We start from the raw sequence: 18,551 nt of genomic DNA on the forward strand, positions 1-18,551 counted from the left end.
GGGCCTCTTTTCCCCAATTGTGTCAGGCTTTGTCCAGATGTCAGGCACTAAGAAGTTCATAGGTATGTAGTATCATTATTTATTGCCTTCATTCCTGCTGCCATCCCAGTGATGTCATAGACCCACAGATATGTAACAAGGAAGCGGCCACAAATATGATTCCTGTGCCTATACATTCTGTGGAACTGTACATTCGAGACATCTGTGTATGTCTGGCCATTGTTAACAGACTGTCAGGACTGTGTAGCAGTGTAGTGTGCACATTTTATTTGGGCTGTGTAGGGAGGGGGTACATGTGAGTGTCATGGGCCCTTTCTATATGACTGTGCATGCTGCTCCAGTTTCTGGTTCCCAATCACCTGTATATGTTTGTACAGGCAGACCGTGAATGTCCCATAACACCCCAGGATTCCCACTACACTGTGACTTCGGGCAGTATATGTAGGGATAATGTGTGAGTGGAAAAGGATATTGTTGCTCACACAATCATTATACTGTAGTGCTCAATTTACTCACTGGTATGTCGCTGTGACTGTGGTGAAATTGGTTGTGGCTATGCACTTTCAAACCAGTATCTGTTTAACACTAGTGCTACATCCCTGTAGTGCCTGTTATATTTGCAAATGTATGTGTACAGCCCCAGAGCTGGATTTTGGTAGTGTTATGTCAGTCTGATTGTAGTTTGGATATTGCTTAGTAGGTGAGTATATTTTCTCAAATGTTGTGCTATGTCTGCAAATTCATAGGATGTCCAGTTGTCTAGCCAATATCTTTGGTAGTGGCCCTATGACTGTTGTGTATTACTGACACATCAGTGGGATGATGTGGGGATTGAGGTCACTAACTAATGAGAAGCAATTGAGTCCCAGAATTGTGATATTTCAGTCAATATATGTTAGGACATACAGTGTTACTACATCAACTTTCTCAGCTTATCTACTCACGTATTTTGGATATGTCCCTATTTTCATGCCTTTGTTCCCCCACTTTGTCAGACTTGGTCCAAATTTATTGCACTAAGGGGTTCTAAGCAAACCTCTCCAGTGCCAGTATTTTCACAGAATGTCCACATGTTTGACACATACTTTTTTTCAGTTCCACAATATATTTGTATTTGTCTGGTAAATCACTGTCATGATCCAAGGATTTATGTCAGTAAATAATGGTAACACATTTCAGTTTCCATCTTCATATACTTCAGTAATTGTCTGCTGAAATGCACCCTGTTGCTGTAGCAAACATCTTCATTTCTAACAGCAATATTTGAAATATGTCTCTATATGTGGTCCATTTCCACCCCATTTTACAGCCTTTGTACAGGTGTCTTACACTAAGGGGTTGAGAGGGATAGTTCTGAGGTCTGACTGCACTGCATGTTATATACATACATTTATACAAACACACACACACACACACACACATGTATGTATATATATGTATATATATATATATATATATATATATATATATATATATATATATATAGATATATGGGTCTACTTTGTTTGCTAGAAAACACATTTCACTGAAACTCATTTTGTCTAAGCCTCATTTCACTGAAAATGAATTGCCTGAACACAATTCACTGAAAGCTCATTTCAGTGAAAACTCATTTGACTGAAACTAATTTTGTCTAAACAGGTATATGCCCTGTTCCCCACTGTAGTGTGATTCTGGAGTTATTATTTATTATCAGGGATGGTGTGGGGGGGCACAGCCCACCGCCTATTTTAAATGTTGTAAAGCATAGACATGGATTCTTACAAGTCAAATGAATAACTCTTTTCAGAAAATAATATATACTCAAACTATGCCCTCCACACCCGCCCCAATGTGGAGGGCTGTGCCCAATTCATCCACCCTAACTATATATACTAACTCCAGGATCACACTATAGTGAGGAACAGGGCATATGCCTGCTTAGATGAAATGAGTTTCCGTCAAATGAGTTTTCAGTGAAGTGAGCTTTAAGTGAATTGTGCTCAGGCAATTCATTTTCAGTGAAATGATGCTTCGATAAAGTAAGTTTCTGTGAAGAGTATTTTCTATCAAAGTAGGCCCATATATATATATATATATATATATATATATATATATATATATATATATATATATATATATATATATATATATATATATATATATATATATATAAATATATATATATATATATATATATATATATATATATATATATATATACCTGTAATATATAAATATTATAAATATATAATAATATATAATAAATATTTTATATATATATATATATATATATATATATATATATATATATATATATATATATATATATATATATATATATATATATATGTATGTATATATATATATATATATATATATATATATATATATATAAATTCATCTGCTTTTGCTGTACTTGTGTTTCTACCTACTTTATTTTACTTTTGCATCATCTTAAAAGTACTCAGTTGTATTTATTACTGCTTGGTGTAACTCATTCTAAGCCTTTTGGTTTAAACACTTGGGCTTCGGACCAGTTGTTTTGCACTGAGAGGGTTTGTGGTCTGCTCTGTAGTGGCAGAACAGGTAGCTTACATCCTTCTAGGTTGGGAACTGCTGATTGAGGGCTCAGTGTCTGTTATTCTAAAAGTGTATTAATTCTGGTTTAAGCACTTGAGCTTTCAGGCCAGTTATTTTACATTAAGAGGGTTCGTGGTCTGCACTCTTGTGGGAGGAGAGGCTGGACTCTGCCCTTTTGAACTGGGAATTTCTGGTTAAAGGCTTATAGTGCATGCATATCTGAACTGCTTCTTACTGAAGTTGGTGCGCCTTGTTTGCTGTGGCATAGACTGGATTCGGGCCTGCTGGATCTAACTTTGTTTGTGTAACTTGAGCACTAATCCAGGCATTCTCTAAAGTATTCAATTGTATTTACTACTGCTTGGTAGTAATGTGATTAAAGTGTAGCTATCATTCTAAGTCTTTTGGATTAAGCACTTGGGCTTCAGACCAGTTGTTTTACATTAGGAAGGTTTGTGGCATGCACTGTGGTGGCAGGACAGGTAGCTTTCATCCTTCTAAGTTGGGAACTGCTGATTGAGAGCCCAGTGTCTGTTATTCTTAAAGTGTATTAGTTCTGGTTTAAGCACTTGGGCTTCAGGCCAGTTATTTTACATTAAGAAGGTTCGTGGTCTGCACTCTTGTGGGAGAAGAGACTGGACTCTGCCCTTCTGAGCTGGGAATTTCTGGTTAAAGGTTTATAGTGCCTGAATATTTGAACTGTATGTTACTGAAATTGGTACACCTTGTTTGCTGTAGCATAGACTAGATCCAGGCCTGCTAAATCTAGCTTTGTTTATATGCTTGTTGCTTGTTTGCTTGTTATTTCCCTGGAACGCTAATTCCACCTAATACGTGGCTTCTCAGCGCTTCTGTGGATCACTAGTGATATCTGCATTGCTTACTGTACTTATTTCCTTGTTTCACTTGAAAGAAAGTTACTGTTTGTCATTTTTGCATTTAAGTTACCTGTAACACATTGCACTTAAGTTACCTGGCACTTGCTCACTAAAGCAATTATATAAGTCAGCACTAAAAATTAAAAGCACTACACCCTCACTCCCCACTGGCCCTTGTTTTCAATTATTAAGGAATTCCCAATATTATTCTAGCATGTCCAAAGGTCAGTTGTCAATCTCCTCTCCAGTCCAGCTGGTGAATCTGGAAATCTTGAGACAATGTTACAACTGCCTCATGTACACAGACAACCCTCTCCTCCTCCCAACAAATTCCAACACATGTGAGAGATGCAACCATATAGCCAAACTGGAGGCTAAGCTCTCTCAACTCAGTACTGACATAACCAGTCAGGAGGAGAAGGAAACCACAATCACTACAATTCCAGTCTCACATAGACCTACCACAACAGCAAACCAAACACATAATCACACAAAAACATACTCAGAGGCTCTAAATAAAGATCTGCCTAAGCAGCAGAGACCTCCAAAGCAGACACCCAAGCAACCGCTACCCCAAAACAAAACACGTGCAACACATATCTCACAAAGTCACAGCCCTTAAGACTAAACAACACACCTGATACACTTGTAATAGGTGACTCTATCATCAGGCACACTGACGTCCCACTCACCAGGCTGAACAAGGACAGGGTCATGGTGAGCAGCCTGTCGGGCGCTAGGATCCGCCACATAACACAAGCACTCAGGTCACTCCAAGGCAAGTACAAATATAACTCAGTCATTGTCCATGCTGGTGTGAAAGACCTGAGACGTACCTCCCTGGACTACATGAAAAGAGACATAAAGGAGCTCTCTGAGCATGTAGCCCAGGCCGGTATGACCCTGACCTTGAGTAGCATCTTACCCTCACCAAGAATGATGCCACAATATGAAGACAAGATGATCAATTTCAACAATTGGCTTAAGTACTGGTGTCATTCAAAGGGGATCCAATGCCTGTCAGCTTGGGATAATATGCTCGACAAGCCACGATGCTTCGCTAGGGACGGCTTGCACACCTGTCACCCCTGGGCTTTCGGATATTGGCAAAGGCTCTTGCTACCCCCATAGTGCCTTTTTTAGGCAAGGCTCAAAAGACAAACCCACCTCCATAGGTATCACAAGGGATAAGAAACTAGGAGTAATGCTACTCAACGCCAGAAGTCTAAACCTCAAGATGCATGCACTCGAAACTCTCCTTAGCATGGAGAACATCGATATCTGTGCAGTAACAGAAATCTGGTTCAGGGCTCCCGAGAACACCCCAGCACTACCAGGTTATACCTCATACCATGCTTTTCGGCCCCAAAACTTGGACCGAACCACAAAAGGAGGGGGAGTATCGATATTCATCAAAGATACCCACACCTCCAGGTTGGTGGCAAAGCACGAAGCATCAGAGACTATCCATGTGCAACTAACAATGGGTAAAACTGCCTTCCAGTTTATAGCCTGCTACAGACCACCCTCCCTAACCCAGAAACCCCACTCGGCCTTCCTGAGAACACTGGAAAATATGAAGGTCTCTCCAAACACCATTATATTGGGCGACTTCAACTACCCAAACATAGACTGGGAGCATTACTCTAGCTCCAACACCCTAGCCCAAAGGTTCCTAGAATTTATAAACTCAAATGCTATGGAACAACTCATTACCACTCCCACAAGAGGGGAAAACATACTGGACCTGATCATCACCAACATGGGGACTCTATGCTCCAGACCAGAAGTGTATCCCTCACTGGTAAGATCATACCATAAACTAATCTCACTGGATATTCACATCCTGACCCCACCCCCTGCCCAGAAAACCACAGTGAAAAACTTCTCTAAAGCAAATTTCACACTCCTCAAAACCGAGGTGGAATCCTTCAAAGCCCCCGGGCCTGTGGAAAATACGGCCCAGACCGCAGAATCCTTTATATATGCATTCTATGAACACCTTCAGGAATGCATGGATCATGCGATCCCAAATAAAACCAAGACCCAATCCTCCAAAAGCAGACGTCCTGTCTGGTGGACCCCAGCCATAAACAAACTATACAATAGATGAAGGAAGCTACTAAATGATAGAGCAAAATCCCAAAAAGGGAAGGCATCACTGATCAGTATTAGCAAAAAACTACGGGCACTCATAAAATTGTCTAAGGCCAGCTTCGAGAGAAAAATTGCACAGGACACTAAGGATAATCACAAGACTTTCTTTAGTTATGTTAGGAACCTGGGTGGTAATTCCCAGATATGCTCAGAATTAGTCCAAAATGACAAAAAATACACTGAACCCACAGACATTGCCAACATCCTAGCTGACAGGTTCAGCAAACTCCCCCTCCCCAAAAGGGCAAATATCTATCCCAGCAGAGTGCTGCCCCCCTGACATCTCAGATGCTCGGGTAAGAGCTGCCCTCTCCAAAGCAAAAAACACAGCATCAATGGGACCTGACGGTGTCCTGGGCTGCGTCCTACATGAACTCCAAGAAGAGCTAAACCCAAACATAAAACTACTGTTCAATCTCAGCCTTACTACAGGATATGTGCCCAAAGAGTGGTGTACAGCAACAGTGGTCCCTCTCCATAAAGGTGGTGCCTCAATGGATCCTGGAAACTATCGCCCCATAAGCCTGACTAGCTTGGTCTGCAAAGCTATGGAAAGGATCATCATGGACCTCATAAATAAAGATATTGGGGGCCTACAGACACTGGATCCTACCCAGTTTGGCTTTGTTAAGGGCAGATCCTGCCTCTTAAACCTGGTTGATTTCTTTGAAACAGTCACCAAGGCCATTGACGAGGGAAGGTGGTCCACTCAGCCTACCTGGACCTCGCATAAAGCCTTCGATACAATACCCCACTCGGGCATTATAGATAAGCTCACCAGCTTAAATATAAACCCCTATGTCACTAGATGGATTGCAAACTGGCTCAAGGACAGAACCCACATGGTTAGAATTGCTGGAGCCATGTCAGACTCCAAACCAGTTACAAGTGGTGTCCCACAAGGCTCAGTCCTGGGACCTCTCTTGTTCGGTATATATTTCTCGGAGGTACAGGCCAACACGGAAGGACTGTGGTTGACCAAGTTCGCAGATGACTGCAAACTGGGCGCCATAGTCGACTCTCCAGCTGACACAAGCATCCTCCAAAAGGGCCTCATAGAAACAGACAACTGGTGCCAGAGCCATGGCCTCAAGCTAAATGCCAAAAAGTGTATAGTCATCCCCTTTGGCAAAACAAAGTGCCCACAAATTACCACATAGGTGGTAATCCATTAAGTACAGAAGAAGTAATTAGGGACCTGGGGACCCAAGTTGATAGCAATCTCTCATTTGACAACCACGTGGCCAAAGTGGTTAGAAAAACATTTTATATAGCCCACCTAATCATGAAGGGATTCACATCTAGATCAGGGGAGGTCATCGTGCCTCTTTACTCATCCCTCATCAGGCCCATAATTGAGTACGATGCCCCTTTTGGGATGTACCTTACCAGACACCTGCAGCAACTGGAAAGACCCCAAAAGTACCTCACCAAGAGGATCAAAGGGCTCAAACAGATGCCATATGCTGCCCGGTTAAAGAAACTCCAGCTCTACTCAGTGACATACCACCTGTTTAGAGGCAATCTGTGCCTGACGTATAAAGCCATGTCCAACCCGAAATTAATGGACATGCTGCACCTCAGAAAATCAAAATCCCATTGAGCTACGCGCTCGAGAGACTTGAACCTCAGCACTGAAATAAATAGGACATGCTTGTGGGACAGATTCATAACCCAGAGGCTCCCTTCACTTTGGAATAAAATCCCAGTCCAGGTTAGGCAGAGTCCCTCATTGACTCTCTTCAAGAGGAATCTTGATGAGTGGATAGGAGATCGTAGGTTTACCCCGGGTATCACTTCTGTGTCACTGTTAGACAGAGGCACAGTATACTAACCTCGAAAAAGGGCATAGCAAAATAAATTTAAAATGGGTGGCGAAAGCCAAACAAATTCTGCCTAGGCTTATAAATGCCCTAGGGCAGATAGCCTAGTATGAACCTATGAACCTATATATATATATATATATATATATATATATATATATATATATATATATATATATATATATATATATATATACATACGGTTACACTTGAACCCGTCGAATTACCACATCATCGAACCTTAAAACATCGAGACCAGAACGTTTCAAACTGAAATCATCGAAAACTGCAATCATCGAGACGCATAACATCGAATATGTTTTGACACTTGGATTGTTGGATTTAGGCATGTTTGCACACTTGACATGTAGGGAATGTGTTTTCGATGTTATGCGTCTCGATGATTGCAATTTTCAATGATCTCAGTTTGCGACGTTCTGGTCTCGATGTTTTAAGGTTCGATGATGTGGTAATTCGACGGTTTCAAGTGGAACCATATATACATATACACACACTCACACACACACACACACACACATATATATATATATATATATATATATATATATATATATATACATATGTACGGGTACGTATCACTTCACCTAAAACTCATTTCACCAAGACCAAATCACCTAAAGTTCATTTCACCTAAAACTCATTTCACTGACAAGTAGTACTCTGATGCAATTGAAAGGTATATGTCCTTTTCCCCACTGTAGTGCGATCCTGGTGTTAGTATATATATATTAAAGGGGGTGGGGGTGCAGCCCCCACATTAGGGGGTGTGGGGGCGTAGCCCCCCACCTAGTTGTTTTTTACAAAATAATGTAAAACAAAACTAGACAACATAAAACCAAAAAAATGGGGGGGCTACACCTCCACACCCCCAATGTGTGGGGCTGTGCCCCCACACCTCCCTTAATATATATAGTAACACCAGGATCACACTACAGTGGGGAAAAGGACATACACCTTTGACTTGCCTTATTGTACTGCCTGTCTGTGAAATGAGTTTTAAGTGAAATGAGTTTTAGGTGAAATGAACTTTAGGTGATTTGGTTTTGGTGAAATGAGTTTAGGTAAAATGAGTTTTAGGTGAAGTGATGTGTACCAATATATACACATATGGGTTACCTTCATTTGTCTGAAAGCTCAATTGACTGACAAACATTTTAGTCAGATCAAATGATTGAAACTTCATTTCACTGACGCTTCATTTGACTGACAGTTCATTTGACTGACAATTAGTACTGGCAGTGTCTAGACCACTGTAAGGTAAGTGAAAGGAATATGTATTTTTCCCTACAGTAGTGCGACCCTGAAGTTAGTATATATAGCTAGGGATGTGTGGGGGCCACAGCCTCCCCTTACTTTTGTTTTACTAAAGAATATAAAACCAAAAGCAGAGAATATAACATGAAATGAAATGGACGTGCTACGTCCCCACACCATCCAGTGCTGTACAGCACGTTCTGAGTGCAGAGGGTATGTTCAGTGTCTGTGCACTACTTGGACAAGCCCCTTGCACTAGTTCATGGTTTGGGTCTGTATAAGAAGTACAGCAGTGTGCCTTCATGCATATTCAAGGTGTACTGCTATGCTACACGGACACAAACCATTCTGTGCAAGAATAATCTTATTTTTGCATGGAGTATGTTGAATCCAGGGGATTGTCATTTGCTAATGTGTTCTATACAAAAACAAATACTAAGCAAAAGTAAAGTAAATAAGAATATGCAACTTATTTTCTAAAAGATCATTTAGACATTTATAGGCAACTATATTCCTTCATATTAAACTTGTAATTTGAGTTTAAAACATGATTGTTTTCTAGGTGAATATATTTTTCTGACATTTTGTTGCACACATTTTTATTCAAAATTTTAAAAGAAAAAATAGATGTGTGGCACATACAAGATGGGCTTCTCTCTACTCTTCCTTGAACCCTAGCTTCCTGACATAAAAACTAGTCCATCAAAACCATTCCACTACGTAAATCCACAATGAAACTTAAAATCAGGAGGAAGCCCTCTGCATCTCCCAGGATGGGGAGTTTGCTCCATACGTTTGCATGGATATTCATTTCACAAGCTAACATAGGGCAATAGAAACACCTGTTAATGGTATAAAAACTTACACAGGAGCGGTTCTCTTGCTCTCTGATTGAAACAACTATTTAATAAAGCATACATGGAGTGATTTTCCATGTAGGCATGGTGGCAAAGAGCTTATACGGAAGTAACCTGCCATGAGATCCAATAAACAGAGCAGAGGGGTGAGCATGAGCGTGCGGACACGGAAGTGTCCATGGAATGAAAATCACCTCATAAGCAGGTGAATTGCATGCAAATGAGGGTGCTAAAGTAATTTATCAAGCAGATAGGCAGTCCTGCAGACCCTGTGTTGGTGTCTGAAGTGTACACAGAAACTATCCGTGTACAAAAAAATAAAAATAGAATAGGGGCTGTAAAAAGCCATTTAGAAGGTCAGGAACTGTATAATAGATATAGTTATGTGCAAAACTATACCCTGTGTGTCCAAATAATCATGCAAAATGTAATAAATATATATATATTTTTAATACTCATATTATATTTGCATGGAAAACAGCAGCACGCAAATGTGCCATTATGAAAAAAAAAAAATACATATATATTTATATATATATATATATATATATATATATATATATATATATATATATATATATATATTAAAAAGTATAAAATGTAAAAATAAGAAATATGTGAGGATAATGCATTATAGGGCCCTGCATGAAGTATGTACAATGGTAGATTTCAGTGGTTGCTAAGAAGACAGGCCCTGGAATAGTGAAGTATCCAGGTTGCTTGCATGGATCTGTATGCAAATGAGCTGGGGTTACTGAATAGCAAAAATTAGCTACTCTGTCCGCAGATAAAATCGTTTAGCACCTGAACCATGTTGGTGTCCACAGAAGAGCAAGCTTACATCAAAAAGGGGTGTGTCACTATATGTTTAAGCTGATTGGAGCTCAGTGGTGCCTGTTTGTGCAGTGCACTCTCAGGTAAGTGTGGGGGGGGGTGGTGGTGTCCAGACTGCTGAGCAGTGTTTATACCAGTGCCACAGGTTTGCATGCCATGCCTCAGTGCTTAGCAGGGAAGGCAGTTTAAAAAAAAAAAAGGAAATTGCCTGGGAAAGCCAATCATGTAAAAAAATACTAATAACCCCTGTTCCACTTACACTGGCCCATTCAAACCCCTTGGTGATGTACCTATGTGGAATGCATCATAGTTAGCAAATCACACAGGATGCATCTGCAGCAGAGCACTATAAACTATAAAGTATGCATACACCCTACAGTCTGATTTTTCCCCCGTACTCTGCACCATTGGAGTACAGACTTTGGAATTTTATCTGACAGAATGCTAGGGGCTTCTGCTGCTCTGTTACATTTGTATGTGCTAGAGGCTGAGGTCAGTGCTGATGTTGCTGCTCACAGTAGGCCTAGACTGAGAAGGCAAAGAGTGTTCATGCCCAGGGTAACCTTCTAGGAGCTACATGAGCTGGAGATTGTAGAGCACTACAGGGTGGACAGAGACATACTACTAGAACTCACTGAGCTCTGCAGCCCTCAACTCAGACCCAGAGCCAACAGAGGGAAACCCATTCCAGTGAAACAAAGGTATGCATAGCCCTTTGAATACTAGCTACAGGTACCTTTCAAAGACCAGCTGGGGATATGATGGGGGTCTCACAGGCATCTGAATCCAGGGTACTCCACCAGTTCCTGGCTGCCATGCAAACACATGCCAGTAAGCACATTTATTTATCCTTCACACCTGAGGAGAGGGTCAGCAGTGTGCATATCTTCTACCATGTAGCACACTACCCTGAGGTACTGTGTGCCATAGACTGTACACATTGTACACATTAAAGTACTGCCTGGGGAGGAGGGTAGAGTCTACGTCAACCCCAAGGGCTGTCAGTCCATAACTGCCAGGTCATGTGCAATGCCCAGGGCATCATCATGAATGTGTGTGCTGGCAGCCCTGGCAGTTATCACGACTCCCATATCTGGCATGCATCACAGCTGTACCAAATGTTTGCTAGCGGGACATCCCATATGGCCATTTAATGGGGGATGGTGGCTATGCCCTGGAACCATGGATGATGACACCCATCAGAAATGAACACATGCCTACCGAAGAATGCCATAATGCGGCACACACACAAACTAGGAACATCATAGAGTGTGTGTTTGGGCTGCTCAGGTCACAGTTCCAATGCCTCGATAGATCTGGTAGAGCCCTGCATTACTCTCCAGCCACATGTGCACAGATGTTCACAGTATCTTCCATGCTACAAAATATGATCCTGAGGAAACAGCTATGGCAGGATAATCACAGGGAGGGGACACACAGCACCTCACCAGTGCCAAGGTCCCCACAGCCAAACCCACAGGGGTACTCAGAGGAGGAACCCCCTGAGGCTGTCCTTGTTGGCAGACTTAGGCATGCCCAGTATTCCCTGGCCTTGACAAAGAGGCAAAGCATAGCACATGCACTGACAACCTAGGGTCCTAGGGACTGACACCTTACTCCGACTCACTTATATAGTAAAAAGGATACCAGCCACACCACACAACCTGTACCTTACCATGTACTGGCTGTGTACTGCTTGCATCAGACAGAGTTACTGACATATATAGTAAAAAGGATACCAGCCACACCACACAACCTGTACCTTACCATGTACTGGCTGTGTACTGTGTGCATCAGACAGAGTCAGCCCTGATGCACTGTTATCTCAACTGCTGCATTCTCAGGGTACGTCACTCTCCTTTACAACAAATGTATGAGGTACTAGACTATGGTAGCATATGTATGGACCTGCTGCATGCATGCAAGGGAATAGAGTGGGTTACTGGGCTACCGGCAGAGAACTAACAGCTATGTGGGACAACAGATACTCAGTCCAATACTAGCTGCTCCATAATATGCATTAGGCCACAAAGCAGCAAAACCTACTGCAGTATGTGATGGAAATGTGAAACAGCGAGGTCATAGGACAGACACACGACTGCAACTGCAGTAACAGTATGTTTGCAAGCATATAGCAGCAGACCAAACAATCCCAGGGCTGTCCCAAACAACCTGGTTACATAGGTTCATAGGTTCATAGGTGTGTACTAGGCTAATGACCTTGGAGCCTATATAAGCCTAGCCCAAGAAGATTCCCTGGCATCATGCTGCCCAAAGTTAGTTCCCAGTGACCCTGTCAAGCAAGTCCACTGAAGTGATCCCCAGGATGAACTTCCTATCGCTCATCCACTCATCAAGATTTCTCTTAAAGAGGGCCAGTGATGTGCTCTGCTTGACTTGAATGGAAAGTTTGTTCCGGTGTATGGGAAGTCTCTGAGTTAGGAACCTGTCCCTCCAGCATGTTCTGTTTATAGTGGTAATGAGATTTAGGTGCCTGGAGTTTGTGTCATGGAGGGATTGGGATTTCTTTAGGTGTAGCATATCTAGCAGCCCTGGGTCAGACATGGCTTTGTAGGTCAAGCAGAGATTATCTCTAAGTAGGTGATAAGAGACAGAGTATAGCTGAAGTTTTTTGATTCTGTCCATATAGGGCATGTGCCTAAGGCCTAAGATCTTCTTAGTGAGGTATTTTTGTGGCCTTTTCAGTTGTTGTAGGTGTCTAGTGAGGTACATACCAAATGAGGCATTGTATTCTATAATAGGTCTAATGAGGGGCGAGTATAGAGGGATTATGAACTCTTTCTTCCTGGATGAGAAACCTTTTGTAATAAGATGTGCCACATAGAAGGATCTTCTGACTACAGTGGCAATGTGGTCATCAAAGGAGAGGTCACTGTCAACCTTTGTCCCCAGGTCTCTTATCACACCTTTGGTGTTTAGTGGACTACTGCATATGTGGTAGTTCATGGGCACCACATTTTTCCCAAAGGGAAAGACAATGCACCTTTTGGCATTGAGCTTAAGGCCATGGTTCTGGCACCAGTCATTGGTGTCAGTGAGGCCTTTTTGTAAAATGTCTACATCAGTTGGAGAATTAATAATGTTGCCCAGTTTGCAATCATCTGCAAACTTGGTCAGCCAGAGTCCCTATGTGTTGGCTTGAAATTTAGTGAAGTAGATGCCAAACAGGAGAGGACCTAGGACCAATCCCTGTGGGACACCACTTGTAAGTGGCCAGTAGTCAGATTTGGAGTCCACTACTTTCACAGTGTGGGTTCTATCAGTGAGCCAGTTGGCAACCCATCTTATGAAATAGGAGTTTATGCATAGTTTAGTGAGTCTAGCTTTGATTCCTGAATGAGGGATGGTGTTAAAGGCCTTGGCAAGATCTAGGTAGACTGTGTGAACTACCTTGCCCTTATCCAAAGCTCTGGCTACAGATACAAATACGTTTATTAGGTTGAGCAGGCATGATCTACATATCACAAACCCAAACTGGGTGGGGTCCATAATTTGGAGATTCCCTATGTCCTTATTTATAAGATCCATGATGATGCGCTCCATAGCCTTACATATCAGAATCATCAGGCTAATGGGGTAGTAGTTCCCAGGGTCTGTAGTCATTACCCCTTGGTGGAGTGGGATGATCATAGCAGTGCACCATTCGGTAGGAACAAAGCCTGAAATGAGGCTGTGATTGAACAGGGTACTCAGGTGTGGTGCCAGTTCAGTTTGCAATTCATGTAGAACAGAGCCAGGGATATTATCAGGTCCCATGGAAGCTGTATTCTTGGCTTTGGACAGTGCATTTTTTACCTGTGTAGCCATGATAATAGGAACTTGGCATTCCTCAGGTATTGTTACAGGCCCTTTAGGGGGTGAAAGGAGGGTAAAGTTCGCACTGAACCTGTAGGCCAATATATTGGCAATATCAGTTGGTTCTGTATATGTATTACCATTGTGCTGTAACTCAGAGCAGATCTGAGTATTGCCATGTAGATTCTTGACATAACTATAGAATGCCTTGTGGTTGGTTTTAGAATCTGCAGCAATTTTGTTTTCATGGCTAGCTTTAGAGGATATGATGATGGATCTCAGTTTTTTTGCTGAGGCTGACAAGGGAGCTTTTCCAGTCTTGGGACTTCACCCTTTTATGCACCAGTTTTTTCCTTCAGTTGTAGAGTTTGCTTATGTTGGGGGACCACCAGATTGGCTTCCTTCTTTTTGAGGAGAGCATCTTGGTAATGTGTGGTATGGCCCGTTCCATACACTTGTATATGTGCTCATACAGTGCATTGGTGTATGATTCAGTCATGCACCTATTTTCCATTTGCATGGGTGTCTTGAACTTAGCCACTTCTGTTTTTAGAAGTCCAAAATTGGCGTTGGTGAAGTTTTTTACAGTGGTTTCCTTTGGGGGCGGGGGTGAGCGTGGGATGTGGATATCCATGGTGATTAGCTTGAGGTCAGAACTGACCAAGGAGGAGTTGATTACTGGTGAAGAGCAATGGTTGCCCATGTTAGTAATGACCAGGTCAAGGATGTTTCTACCCCTGGTGGGGGTAAGAATGAGTTGGTCCAGGGCATTGGAATTAATGAATTCCTGAAAACTTTGAGCAAGTGTGTTGGTACATGAGTAATTTTCCCAGTTAATGGAGGAGTAGATAAAGTCTCACAGTATAAGGGTATTGAGTTGTACCCTAATATTTTCCAGTGTGTTTAGGAATGTGGAGTAGGAGTCTTGGGACAAGGTGAGGGATCTATAGCAGGCTACAACCTGGATTGCAGTTTTACCCAGTGTTAGTTGTACCTGACGTATCTCTGATGCATTATGTTGGGCTACTAGCCTGGAGGTGTTCATATCCTTTATGAATATGGAGATACCACCGCCTTTAGTGCTTCAGTCCAGGTTTAAGGGCCGAAAGGTGTGGTATGAATTATAGCCTGGTAGTGCTGGGGTGCTCTCCGGAGCCTTGAACTAGGTCTTGATCACTGCACAGATGTCAAAGTTCTCCATTTTAAGGAGTGCTTTGAGCGAGTGCATTTTGAGATTTAGACTTCTAGCATTGAGTAGCATTACCCTCAAATTTTGTTTTCTTGTAGCTGTATGGTGGTAATTTTGTCTTCAGGACATTGCCTAAAAAGGCACTATAGGGGTGACAGGAGCCATGGCCTGTATCTGGAATCCCTGGGGTGAAAGGTGCAGGCCATCTCTGGCGAAGCTTCAAAGTCTGTCGATCATGTCATCACAGGCAGACAGATACTGTTATATTTCCACAATATGCAGTGTCAAAGTGTATGTCTGTCCGCTATTGATATTGTCAGAAATGAAACTTCACATTCCAGTGGCTGGTGTGGCTCAGTGGGCTAACTACATTAGTGTGGTTGATGGTGTTCATGGTTCAAAGCTGGCTGTACCTACAATTTTGCATGTGAGGTACTCCTATGGTTGGAGTCCCACAGACAGTCAATGTATCACAGTCTGTTACAGCAAGAAAGCAGAACAAAGCCAGAGACAATGGGGTGACAAAAAGCCACTGCTATGGACATTACACATGCTCTGAGTAACCTAGAAGGTGGCTAGTATAACAGCAGGTTGTAACAAGCCAGAGTAATAGCAGGATGTGAAGGCCATCATGTAACTGTGTCAGCACCATTTAATAGTATGTTACCAGAATAACACAACTGTCTGAGGAGCAGAGCAGACATATGGGGTGGAATGCTGGACATCCTGCAAAACATGTACAGTCAGAGGTGTGAAGACTGTAACCCTGTGTGTGGTGTTACATCATGTATCCCAGTCACAGCATACCTACAACCGCGTATAGCAGGAAATATGGACAAAACCATGAACAGGAGTGGGATGAAGGCCCAAATATAAGGAAAAGGATTAACTAGTTGCCGGACAAATGTAGAAAGTGCAGAGAATAACAGGTCGTGCAGTAGCATGGGTTCCCTGGTGTGTATGGAGTCAGTAAGTCAAATGTCTGTCATCAGATCCTAATGGCAATCGATAACAATTCGCCACTAATGTAACAGAAAATCACAATGCTATATAAAATGTACCATACATATGATGCAAAGCCATGCATAGTCTATTACAATCTGTACAGTTGCTAGGTATGAGTCATATATTATGTTCAGCACACAGCCGGGAAATCCCTTGGACATAAGATCGGGGAAGTGGTGGACTGTTGAATCAGATGCAACAGCCAACTGGCTGTAGCACACAAAATCTCAGACTTTAGTACAGGTGGGTCTGGCCTGGAGTCACCTTGGAAATACTGACAGTCACACTGGGTATTTTCTTACACTTAGCTAATTTCAGCTCATTTCTGATGCTTCATCTGCCTAAAGAACTGAGATGTGAAAATATCTCTGCGCATACAGACAGCTATGTATAGGTATCTGTCTTTCCATATCCCCCTCAGACATTATATATATATATATATATATATATATATATATATATATATATATATATATATATATATATATATATATATATATATATATGTATGTATGGATCCCCGTCATATGATAGAAACCTCATTTGACTGAAACTCACTTGACTGAGACCATGAGAGTGAATTTTCAAAAGACTGAAAAGTCACTTGACTGAAACCCATAATACTGAATTTCAACATACTAAATTGTAAACTGGACCATATAAAACCAGACTAGGTGGGGGGCTACACCCACCACTCCCCCCATCTATATATACTAACTCCAGGATCGCATTACAGTGGGGAAAAGGGCATATACCTTTCACTTAGCTTACAGTAGTCTACATGCTGCCACTACTATGCCCTTTTCCCCACTGTAGTGTGATTCTGGAGTCAGTATATATAGTTAGCGGGTGTGGGGGGGTGTAGGCCCCCTACCTAGACCGGTTTTATATGATCCAGTTTAAAATTTAATATGATGAAATTAAGTATTATGGGCTTCAGTCTTAAGGGTTTCAGTCAAGTGACTTTTCAGTCTTTTGAAAATTCAGTCTTACGGTCTCAAGTCAAATGAGTTTCAGTCAAATGAGATTTCCATCATATGATAGGGATCCATATATATATATATATATATATATATATATATATATATATATATATATATATATATATATATATATATACTTATAGACATATATGTATATATATATATATGTATATTTATATATATATTTATATATATATATATATATATATATATATATATATATATATATATGTATATGAATAAATACATTATATATATATATATATATATATATTCATAGGAATGCTACAAAATCCTGAAAGTCCAAAATCTTCAGAGCAAAATTTTGTAAGTTCAAAATACTGAAAACTCAAAATACTGAATCTCATAATACTGGTGACACACAGTATACCAACACTTACAATATTCCAGCCTAAGTACATACAGAAACTTATTACCCTTCGACTATAAGTTGGGGGGCAAGAACCCCTGCATCCCCCATGTGGGGGGGTTGTGCCTCCCACACCCACTGCTACTTAAATATATCACCTCTGAGATTGCACCACTACACTAATTAGGGGGTGCAGGAGGTCTTGCTCACCCTGTTTATACTTGCAGAAGAGTAATATAGCTTGTCTATTTTTTGTTCTGTATGTACTTGTGCTGGTATATAGTAAGTGTTAGCATCCTCTGTGTTTTCAGTATTATGAGTTTTCAGATTTTTGAACTTTCAAGATTTTGGTCTCAGGATTTTTGGTTTCAGGATTTTGGGCTTTCAGGATTTTGTAGCACTCCCTATGGAATCTCACACTGTAGACAGACAATGGTGATTAAGTGGTGTAATATGCAATGGCTGCAATGGAGGACTTGGACAGGCCATATTGTCTCTAGCCAATTCTCCACCTAGCAAACTGCAAATGGCCAGAAATGGCGATACTGGTAACTGTACACACATAGCAGGGGTATGAATAGGTACCCTATTGCTACAACATTAAATAACAGCATAAAGCAGGTTCATTCTGCAGGCCACACAGGCTGTGTAACACAAGGTCACTTTGCGTAGCCCACAAGTACTGTGGCTGCAGCTATATTTACACCAAATGTAACCAGTGGCATGTGCAACTAGTAGTGTGAGATGTAGTGTCTAATAGTAGGTAGGTAGAGGTTTTAATCTCACATCAGCCAACTGGTGT

This window comes from Protopterus annectens, chromosome 15.part0, assembly GCF_019279795.1.
Source record: "Protopterus annectens isolate FY-2018-M chromosome 15.part0, PAN1.0, whole genome shotgun sequence".
Classification (NCBI taxonomy): Eukaryota; Metazoa; Chordata; order Ceratodontiformes; family Protopteridae; genus Protopterus; species Protopterus annectens.